This window comes from Astyanax mexicanus, chromosome 21 (assembly GCF_023375975.1).
Source record: "Astyanax mexicanus isolate ESR-SI-001 chromosome 21, AstMex3_surface, whole genome shotgun sequence".
NCBI classification, from domain to species: domain Eukaryota; kingdom Metazoa; phylum Chordata; class Actinopteri; order Characiformes; family Acestrorhamphidae; genus Astyanax; species Astyanax mexicanus.
The window spans coordinates 295,001-302,500 of NC_064428.1; the positions used below are offsets into that span (position 1 = coordinate 295,001).

Below are 7,500 nucleotides of genomic sequence, written 5' to 3' on the forward strand. Positions count from 1 at the left end.
GCTTTTCCCCTCTTGCTTCCATTACCATGGTCTTGTTATACATTACTAGTTTGTTATCTGAAACCCAACATAGATGAAGTTGCATAAGTAGTCTTGATGAGAGCTCTGCAATGGCTTACGGTCACACTACCCTGAGAACGCCCGATCTCGTCTGATCTCGGAAGCTAAGCAGGGTTTGGCCTGGTTAGTACTTGGATGGGAGACCACCTGGGAATACCAGGTGCTGTAAGCTTTTCCCCTCTTGCTTCCATTACCATGGTCTTGTTATACATTACTAGTTTGTTATCTGAAACCCAACATAGATGAAGTTGCATAAGTAGTCTTGATGAGAGCTCTGCAATGGCTTACGGTCACACTACCCTGAGAACGCCCGATCTCGTCTGATCTCGGAAGCTAAGCAGGGTTTGGCCTGGTTAGTACTTGGATGGGAGACCACCTGGGAATACCAGGTGCTGTAAGCTTTTCCCCTCTTGCTTCCATTACCATGGTCTTGTTATACATTACTAGTTTGTTATCTGAAACCCAACATAGATGAAGTTGCATAAGTAGTCTTGATGAGAGCTTTGCAATGGCTTACGGTCACACTACCCTGAGAACGCCCGCTCTCGTCTGATCTCGGAAGCTAAGCAGGGTTTGGCCTGGTTAGTACTTGGATGGGAGACCACCTGGGAATACCAGGTGCTGTAAGCTTTTCCCCTCTTGCTTCCATTACCATGGTCTTGTTATACATTACTAGTTTGTTATCTGAAACCCAACATAGATGAAGTTGCATAAGTAGTCTTGATGAGAGCTCTGCAATGGCTTACGGTCACACTACCCTGAGAACGCCCGATCTCGTCTGATCTCGGAAGCTAAGCAGGGTTTGGCCTGGTTAGTACTTGGATGGGAGACCACCTGGGAATACCAGGTGCTGTAAGCTTTTCCCCTCTTGCTTCCATTACCATGGTCTTGTTATACATTACTAGTTTGTTATCTGAAACCCAACATAGATGAAGTTGCATAAGTAGTCTTGATGAGAGCTCTGCAATGGCTTACGGTCACACTACCCTGAGAACGCCCGATCTCGTCTGATCTCGGAAGCTAAGCAGGGTTTGGCCTGGTTAGTACTTGGATGGGAGACCACCTGGGAATACCAGGTGCTGTAAGCTTTTCCCCTCTTGCTTCCATTACCATGGTCTTGTTATACATTACTAGTTTGTTATCTGAAACCCAACATAGATGAAGTTGCATAAGTAGTCTTGATGAGAGTTCTGCAATGGCTTACGGTCACACTACCCTGAGAACGCCCGATCTCGTCTGATCTCGGAAGCTAAGCAGGCTTTGACCTGGTTAGTACTTGGATGGGAGACCACCTGGGAATACCAGGTGCTGTAAGCTTTTCCCCTCTTGCTTCCATTACCATGGTCTTGTTATACATTACTAGTTTGTTATCTGAAACCCAACATAGATGAAGTTGCATAAGTAGTCTTGATGAGAGCTCTGCAATGGCTTACGGTCACACTACCCTGAGAACGCCCGATCTCGTCTGATCTCGGAAGCTAAGCAGGGTTTGGCCTGGTTAGTACTTGGATGGGAGACCACCTGGGAATACCAGGTGCTGTAAGCTTTTCCCCTCTTGCTTCCATTACCATGGTCTTGTTATACATTACTAGTTTGTTATCTGAAACCCAACATAGATGAAGTTGCATAAGTAGTCTTGATGAGAGCTCTGCAATGGCTTACGGTCACACTCCCCTGAGAACGCCCGATCTCGTCTGATCTCGGAAGCTAAGCAGGGTTTGGCCTGGTTAGTACTTGGATGGGAGACCACCTGGGAATACCAGGTGCTGTAAGCTTTTCCCCTCTTGCTTCCATTACCATGGTCTTGTTATACATTACTAGTTTGTTATCTGAAACCCAACATAGATGAAGTTGCATAAGTAGTCTTGATGAGAGCTCTGCAATGGCTTACGGTCACACTACCCTGAGAACGCCCGATCTCGTCTGATCTCGGAAGCTAAGCAGGGTTTGGCCTGGTTAGTACTTGGATGGGAGACCACCTGGGAATACCAGGTGCTGTAAGCTTTTCCCCTCTTGCTTCCATTACCATGGTCTTGTTATACATTACTAGTTTGTTATCTGAAACCCAACATAGATGAAGTTGCATAAGTAGTCTTGATGAGAGCTCTGCAATGGCTTACGGTCACACTACCCTGAGAACGCCCGATCTCGTCTGATCTCGGAAGCTAAGCAGGATTTGGCCTGGTTAGTACTTGGATGGGAGACCACCTGGGAATACCAGGTGCTGTAAGCTTTTCCCCTCTTGCTTCCATTACCATGGTCTTGTTATACATTACTAGTTTGTTATCTGAAACCCAACATAGATGAAGTTGCATAAGTAGTCTTGATGAGAGCTCTGCAATGGCTTACGGTCACACTACCCTGAGAACGCCCGATCTCGTCTGATCTCGGAAGCTAAGCAGGGTTTGGCCTGGTTAGTACTTGGATGGGAGACCACCTGGGAATACCAGGTGCTGTAAGCTTTTCCCCTCTTGCTTCCATTACCATGGTCTTGTTATACATTACTAGTTTGTTATCTGAAACCCAACATAGATGAAGTTGCATAAGTAGTCTTGATGAGAGCTCTGCAATGGCTTACGGTCACACTCCCCTGAGAACGCCCGATCTCGTCTGATCTCGGAAGCTAAGCAGGGTTTGGCCTGGTTAGTACTTGGATGGGAGACCACCTGGGAATACCAGGTGCTGTAAGCTTTTCCCCTCTTGCTTCCATTACCATGGTCTTGTTATACATTACTAGTTTGTTATCTGAAACCCAACATAGATGAAGTTGCATAAGTAGTCTTGATGAGAGCTCTGCAATGGCTTACGGTCACAATACCCTGAGAACGCCCGATCTCGTCTGATCTCGGAAGCTAAGCAGGGTTTGGCCTGGTTAGTACTTGGATGGGAGACCACCTGGGAATACCAGGTGCTGTAAGCTTTTCCCCTCTTGCTTCCATTACCATGGTCTTGTTATACATTACTAGTTTGTTATCTGAAACCCAACATAGATGAAGTTGCATAAGTAGTCTTGATGAGAGCTCTGCAATGGCTTACGGTCACACTACCCTGAGAACGCCCGCTCTCGTCTGATCTCGGAAGCTAAGCAGGGTTTGGCCTGGTTAGTACTTGGATGGGAGACCACCTGGGAATACCAGGTGCTGTAAGCTTTTCCCCTCTTGCTTCCATTACCATGGTCTTGTTATACATTACTAGTTTGTTATCTGAAACCCAACATAGATGAAGTTGCATAAGTAGTCTTGATGAGAGCTCTGCAATGGCTTACGGTCACACTACCCTGAGAACGCCCGATCTCGTCTGATCTCGGAAGCTAAGCAGGGTTTGGCCTGGTTAGTACTTGGATGGGAGACCACCTGGGAATACCAGGTGCTGTAAGCTTTTCCCCTCTTGCTTCCATTACCATGGTCTTGTTATACATTACTAGTTTGTTATCTGAAACCCAACATAGATGAAGTTGCATAAGTAGTCTTGATGAGAGCTCTGCAATGGTTTACGGTCACACTACCCTGAGAACGCCCGATCTCGTTTGGCCTGGTTAGTACTTGGATGGGAGACCACCTGGGAATACCAGGTGCTGTAAGCTTTTCCCCTCTTGCTTCCATTACCATGGTCTTGTTATACATTACTAGTTTGTTATCTGAAACCCAACATAGATGAAGTTGCATAAGTAGTCTTGATGAGAGCTCTGCAATGGCTTACGGTCACACTACCCTGAGAACGCCCGATCTCGTCTGATCTCGGAAGCTAAGCAGGGTTTGGCCTGGTTAGTACTTGGATGGGAGACCACCTGGGAATACCAGGTGCTGTAAGCTTTTCCCCTCTTGCTTCCATTACCATGGTCTTGTTATACATTACTAGTTTGTTATCTGAAACCCAACATAGATGAAGTTGCATAAGTAGTCTTGATGAGAGCTCTGCAATGGCTTACGGTCACACTACCCTGAGAACGCCCGATCTCGTCTGATCTCGGAAGCTAAGCAGGGTTTGGCCTGGTTAGTACTTGGATGGGAGACCACCTGGGAATACCAGGTGCTGTAAGCTTTTCCCCTCTTGCTTCCATTACCATGGTCTTGTTATACATTACTAGTTTGTTATCTGAAACCCAACATAGATGAAGTTGCATAAGTAGTCTTGATGAGAGCTCTGCAATGGCTTACGGTCACACTACCCTGAGAACGCCCGATCTCGTCTGATCTCGGAAGCTAAGCAGGGTTTGGCCTGGTTAGTACTTGGATGGGAGACCACCTGGGAATACCAGGTGCTGTAAGATTTTCCCCTCTTGCTTCCATTACCATGGTCTTGTTATACATTACTAGTTTGTTATCTGAAACCCAACATAGATGAAGTTGCATAAGTAGTCTTGATGAGAGCTCTGCAATGGCTTACGGTCACACTACCCTGAGAACGCCCGATCTCGTCTGATCTCGGAAGCTAAGCAGGGTTTGGCCTGGTTAGTACTTGGATGGGAGACCACCTGGGAATACCAGGTGCTGTAAGCTTTTCCCCTCTTGCTTCCATTACCATGGTCTTGTTATACATTACTAGTTTGTTATCTGAAACCCAACATAGATGAAGTTGCATAAGTAGTCTTGATGAGAGCTCTGCAATGGCTTACGGTCACACTACCCTGAGAACGCCCGATCTCGTTTGGCCTGGTTAGTACTTGGATGGGAGACCACCTGGGAATACCAGGTGCTGTAAGCTTTTCCCCTCTTGCTTCCATTACCATGGTCTTGTTATACATTACTAGTTTTTGTTATCTGAAACCCAACATAGATGAAGTTGCATAAGTAGTCTTGATGAGAGTTCTGCAATGGCTTACGGTCACACTACCCTGAGAACGCCCGATCTCGTCTGATCTCGCAAGCTAAGCAGGGTTTGGCCTGGTTAGTACTTGGATGGGAGACCACCTGGGAATACCAGGTGCTGTAAGCTTTTCCCCTCTTGATTTATGACCATGGTCTTGTTATACGTTACTAGAGTGTTATGTGAAACCCAATATAGATGAAGTCACATAAATAGTCTTGATGAGAGTTTTGCAATCGCTTATGGCCACACTACCCTGAGAACGCCCGATCTCGTCTGATCTCGGAAGCTAAGCAGGGTCTGGCCTGGTTAGTACTTGGATGGGAGACCACCTGGGAATACCAGGTGCTTTAAGCTTTTTTCCCTCTTCCTTCTGTGACCATGGTCTTGTTATACATTACTAGTGTATTGTCTGAAACCCAACATAGATGAAGTCGCATAAGTAGTCTTGATGAGAAGTCAGCAATCGCTTACGGTCACACTACCCTGAGAACGCCCGATCTCGTCTGATCTCGGAAGCTAAGCAGGGTTTGGCCTGGTTAGTATTTGGATGGGAAACCACCTGGGAATACCAGGTGCTGTAAGCTCTTCCCCTCTTGATTTATGACCATGGTCTTGTTATACGTTACTAGAGTGTTATCTGAAACCCAACATAGATGAAGTCGCATAAATAGTCTTGATGAGAGTGTTGCAATCGCATACAGTCACACTACCCTGAGAACGCCCGATCTCGTCTGATCTCGGAAACTAAGCAGGGTTTGCCCTGGTTAGTACTTGGATGGAAGACCACCTGGGAATACCAGGTGCTGTAAGCTTTTCCCCTCTTGCTTCTATTACCATGGTCTTGTTATACATTACTAGTTTGTTATCTGAAACCAAACATAGATGAAGTTGCATAAGTAGTCTTGATGAGAGCTCTGCAATCGCTTACGGTCACACAACCCTGAAAACGCTCGATCTCGTCTGATCTCGGAAGCTAAGCAGGGTTTGCCCTGGTTAGCACTTGGATGGAAGACCACCTGGGAATACCAGGTGCTTTAAGCTTTTCCCCTCTTGCGTCTATTACCATGGTCTTGTTATACATTACTAGTTTGTTATCTGAAACCCGACATAGATGAAGTTGCATAAGTAGTCTTGATGAGAGCTCTGCAATGGCTTACGGTCACACTACCCTGAGAACGCCCGATCTCGTCTGATCTCGGAAGCTAAGCAGGGTTTGGCCTGGTTAGTACTTGGATGGGAGACCACCTGGGAATACCAGGTGCTGTAAGCTTTTCCCCTCTTGCTTCTGTGACCATGTTCTTGTTATACATTACTAGTGTATTGTCTGAAACCCAACATAGATGAAGTCGCATAATTAGTCTTGATGAGAGGTCAGCAATCGCTTACGGTCACACTACCCTGAGAACGCCCGATCTCGTCTGATCTCGGAAGCTAAGCGGGGTTTGGCCTGGTTAGTCCTTGGATGGGAGACCACCTGGGAATACCAGGTGCTGTAAGCTTTTCCCCTCTTGCTTCCATTACCATGGTCTTGTTATACATTACTAGTTTGTTATCTGAAACCCAACATAGATGAAGTTGCATAAGTAGTCTTGATGAGAGCTTTGCAATGGCTTACGGTCACACTACCCTGAGAACGCCCGCTCTCGTCTGATCTCGGAAGCTAAGCAGGGTTTGGCCTGGTTAGTACTTGGATGGGAGACCACCTGGGAATACCAGGTGCTGTAAGCTTTTCCCCTCTTGCTTCCATTACCATGGTCTTGAAATACATTACTAGTTTGTTATCTGAAACCCAACATAGATGAAGTTGCATAAGTAGTCTTGATGAGAGCTCTGCAATGGCTTACGGTCACACTACCCTGAGAACGCCCGATCTCGTCTGATCTCGGAAGCTAAGCAGGGTTTGGCCTGGTTAGTACTTGGATGGGAGACCACCTGGGAATACCAGGTGCTGTAAGCTTTTCCCCTCTTGCTTCCATTACCATGGTCTTGTTATACATTACTAGTTTGTTATCTGAAACCCAACATAGATGAAGTTGCATAAGTAGTCTTGATGAGAGCTCTGCAATGGCTTACGGTCACACTACCCTGAGAACGCCCGATCTCGTCTGATCTCGGAAGCTAAGCAGGGTTTGGCCTGGTTAGTACTTGGATGGGAGACCACCTGGGAATACCAGGTGCTGTAAGCTTTTCCCCTCTTGCTTCCATTACCATGGTCTTGTTATACATTACTAGTTTGTTATCTGAAACCCAACATAGATGAAGTTGCATAAGTAGTCTTGATGAGAGCTCTGCAATGGCTTACGGTCACACTACCCTGAGAACGCCCGATCTCGTCTGATCTCGGAAGCTAAGCAGGGTTTGGCCTGGTTAGTACTTGGATGGGAGACCACCTGGGAATACCAGGTGCTGTAAGCTTTTCCCCTCTTGCTTCCATTACCATGGTCTTGTTATACATTACTAGTTTGTTATCTGAAACCCAACATAGATGAAGTTGCATAAGTAGTCTTGATGAGAGCTCTGCAATGGCTTACGGTCACACTACCCTGAGAACGCCCGATCTCGTCTGATCTCGGAAGCTAAGCAGGGTTTGGCCTGGTTAGTACTTGGATGGGAGACCACCTGGGAATACCA

General features: G+C 46.5%; 30 non-coding genes and 2 pseudogenes across 30 annotated transcripts in view; all 32 read left to right on the forward strand.

Annotated features, from left to right (window-relative positions):
- LOC125786026 (5S ribosomal RNA) overlaps window positions 1–3 on the forward strand; it is a 119-nt gene extending 116 nt beyond the window's left edge. The window contains exon 1 of the ribosomal RNA XR_007428279.1: window positions 1–3. This exon is cut by the window's left edge and continues 116 nt beyond it. This is a non-coding gene — a ribosomal RNA (5S ribosomal RNA).
- A 110-nt stretch (window positions 4–113) lies between these two features.
- Window positions 114–232, forward strand: LOC125786325 (5S ribosomal RNA). The gene has a single exon (XR_007428443.1). It is a non-coding gene; the product is annotated as a 5S ribosomal RNA (ribosomal RNA).
- Window positions 233–342: 110 nt separating this feature from the next.
- On the forward strand, window positions 343–461 carry LOC125786326 (5S ribosomal RNA). The gene has a single exon (XR_007428444.1). It is a non-coding gene; the product is annotated as a 5S ribosomal RNA (ribosomal RNA).
- A 110-nt stretch (window positions 462–571) lies between these two features.
- On the forward strand, window positions 572–690 carry LOC125786610 (5S ribosomal RNA). Its single transcript, XR_007428703.1, has one exon. It is a non-coding gene; the product is annotated as a 5S ribosomal RNA (ribosomal RNA).
- Window positions 691–800: 110 nt separating this feature from the next.
- LOC125786327 (5S ribosomal RNA) lies at window positions 801–919 on the forward strand. Its single transcript, XR_007428445.1, has one exon. It is a non-coding gene; the product is annotated as a 5S ribosomal RNA (ribosomal RNA).
- A 110-nt stretch (window positions 920–1,029) lies between these two features.
- On the forward strand, window positions 1,030–1,148 carry LOC125786328 (5S ribosomal RNA). Its single transcript, XR_007428446.1, has one exon. It is a non-coding gene; the product is annotated as a 5S ribosomal RNA (ribosomal RNA).
- Window positions 1,149–1,258: 110 nt separating this feature from the next.
- On the forward strand, window positions 1,259–1,377 carry LOC125786645 (5S ribosomal RNA). The gene has a single exon (XR_007428735.1). It is a non-coding gene; the product is annotated as a 5S ribosomal RNA (ribosomal RNA).
- Window positions 1,378–1,487: 110 nt separating this feature from the next.
- LOC125786329 (5S ribosomal RNA) lies at window positions 1,488–1,606 on the forward strand. Its single transcript, XR_007428447.1, has one exon. It is a non-coding gene; the product is annotated as a 5S ribosomal RNA (ribosomal RNA).
- A 110-nt stretch (window positions 1,607–1,716) lies between these two features.
- LOC125786430 (5S ribosomal RNA) lies at window positions 1,717–1,835 on the forward strand. The gene has a single exon (XR_007428539.1). It is a non-coding gene; the product is annotated as a 5S ribosomal RNA (ribosomal RNA).
- Window positions 1,836–1,945: 110 nt separating this feature from the next.
- LOC125786330 (5S ribosomal RNA) lies at window positions 1,946–2,064 on the forward strand. The gene has a single exon (XR_007428448.1). It is a non-coding gene; the product is annotated as a 5S ribosomal RNA (ribosomal RNA).
- Window positions 2,065–2,174: 110 nt separating this feature from the next.
- LOC125786533 (5S ribosomal RNA) lies at window positions 2,175–2,293 on the forward strand. The gene has a single exon (XR_007428633.1). It is a non-coding gene; the product is annotated as a 5S ribosomal RNA (ribosomal RNA).
- Window positions 2,294–2,403: 110 nt separating this feature from the next.
- On the forward strand, window positions 2,404–2,522 carry LOC125786332 (5S ribosomal RNA). The gene has a single exon (XR_007428449.1). It is a non-coding gene; the product is annotated as a 5S ribosomal RNA (ribosomal RNA).
- Window positions 2,523–2,632: 110 nt separating this feature from the next.
- LOC125786432 (5S ribosomal RNA) lies at window positions 2,633–2,751 on the forward strand. Its single transcript, XR_007428540.1, has one exon. It is a non-coding gene; the product is annotated as a 5S ribosomal RNA (ribosomal RNA).
- A 110-nt stretch (window positions 2,752–2,861) lies between these two features.
- On the forward strand, window positions 2,862–2,980 carry LOC125786596 (5S ribosomal RNA). Its single transcript, XR_007428690.1, has one exon. It is a non-coding gene; the product is annotated as a 5S ribosomal RNA (ribosomal RNA).
- A 110-nt stretch (window positions 2,981–3,090) lies between these two features.
- Window positions 3,091–3,209, forward strand: LOC125786611 (5S ribosomal RNA). Its single transcript, XR_007428704.1, has one exon. It is a non-coding gene; the product is annotated as a 5S ribosomal RNA (ribosomal RNA).
- Window positions 3,210–3,319: 110 nt separating this feature from the next.
- Window positions 3,320–3,438, forward strand: LOC125786333 (5S ribosomal RNA). Its single transcript, XR_007428450.1, has one exon. It is a non-coding gene; the product is annotated as a 5S ribosomal RNA (ribosomal RNA).
- A 315-nt stretch (window positions 3,439–3,753) lies between these two features.
- Window positions 3,754–3,872, forward strand: LOC125786334 (5S ribosomal RNA). The gene has a single exon (XR_007428451.1). It is a non-coding gene; the product is annotated as a 5S ribosomal RNA (ribosomal RNA).
- A 110-nt stretch (window positions 3,873–3,982) lies between these two features.
- On the forward strand, window positions 3,983–4,101 carry LOC125786336 (5S ribosomal RNA). Its single transcript, XR_007428453.1, has one exon. It is a non-coding gene; the product is annotated as a 5S ribosomal RNA (ribosomal RNA).
- Window positions 4,102–4,211: 110 nt separating this feature from the next.
- Window positions 4,212–4,330, forward strand: LOC125786507 (5S ribosomal RNA). Its single transcript, XR_007428609.1, has one exon. It is a non-coding gene; the product is annotated as a 5S ribosomal RNA (ribosomal RNA).
- Window positions 4,331–4,440: 110 nt separating this feature from the next.
- LOC125786337 (5S ribosomal RNA) lies at window positions 4,441–4,559 on the forward strand. The gene has a single exon (XR_007428454.1). It is a non-coding gene; the product is annotated as a 5S ribosomal RNA (ribosomal RNA).
- A 317-nt stretch (window positions 4,560–4,876) lies between these two features.
- LOC125786586 (5S ribosomal RNA) lies at window positions 4,877–4,995 on the forward strand. The gene has a single exon (XR_007428681.1). It is a non-coding gene; the product is annotated as a 5S ribosomal RNA (ribosomal RNA).
- A 109-nt stretch (window positions 4,996–5,104) lies between these two features.
- LOC125786561 (5S ribosomal RNA) lies at window positions 5,105–5,223 on the forward strand. The gene has a single exon (XR_007428659.1). It is a non-coding gene; the product is annotated as a 5S ribosomal RNA (ribosomal RNA).
- Window positions 5,224–5,334: 111 nt separating this feature from the next.
- LOC125786581 (5S ribosomal RNA) lies at window positions 5,335–5,453 on the forward strand. Its single transcript, XR_007428677.1, has one exon. It is a non-coding gene; the product is annotated as a 5S ribosomal RNA (ribosomal RNA).
- Window positions 5,454–5,562: 109 nt separating this feature from the next.
- Window positions 5,563–5,681, forward strand: LOC125786076 (5S ribosomal RNA; annotated as a pseudogene).
- A 110-nt stretch (window positions 5,682–5,791) lies between these two features.
- Window positions 5,792–5,910, forward strand: LOC125786098 (5S ribosomal RNA; annotated as a pseudogene).
- A 110-nt stretch (window positions 5,911–6,020) lies between these two features.
- Window positions 6,021–6,139, forward strand: LOC125786338 (5S ribosomal RNA). The gene has a single exon (XR_007428455.1). It is a non-coding gene; the product is annotated as a 5S ribosomal RNA (ribosomal RNA).
- Window positions 6,140–6,249: 110 nt separating this feature from the next.
- On the forward strand, window positions 6,250–6,368 carry LOC125786620 (5S ribosomal RNA). The gene has a single exon (XR_007428712.1). It is a non-coding gene; the product is annotated as a 5S ribosomal RNA (ribosomal RNA).
- A 110-nt stretch (window positions 6,369–6,478) lies between these two features.
- LOC125786612 (5S ribosomal RNA) lies at window positions 6,479–6,597 on the forward strand. Its single transcript, XR_007428705.1, has one exon. It is a non-coding gene; the product is annotated as a 5S ribosomal RNA (ribosomal RNA).
- A 110-nt stretch (window positions 6,598–6,707) lies between these two features.
- LOC125786339 (5S ribosomal RNA) lies at window positions 6,708–6,826 on the forward strand. The gene has a single exon (XR_007428456.1). It is a non-coding gene; the product is annotated as a 5S ribosomal RNA (ribosomal RNA).
- Window positions 6,827–6,936: 110 nt separating this feature from the next.
- On the forward strand, window positions 6,937–7,055 carry LOC125786340 (5S ribosomal RNA). The gene has a single exon (XR_007428457.1). It is a non-coding gene; the product is annotated as a 5S ribosomal RNA (ribosomal RNA).
- A 110-nt stretch (window positions 7,056–7,165) lies between these two features.
- LOC125786341 (5S ribosomal RNA) lies at window positions 7,166–7,284 on the forward strand. Its single transcript, XR_007428458.1, has one exon. It is a non-coding gene; the product is annotated as a 5S ribosomal RNA (ribosomal RNA).
- Window positions 7,285–7,394: 110 nt separating this feature from the next.
- LOC125786343 (5S ribosomal RNA) overlaps window positions 7,395–7,500 on the forward strand; it is a 119-nt gene continuing 13 nt past the window's right edge. The window contains exon 1 of the ribosomal RNA XR_007428459.1: window positions 7,395–7,500. This exon is cut by the window's right edge and continues 13 nt beyond it. This is a non-coding gene — a ribosomal RNA (5S ribosomal RNA).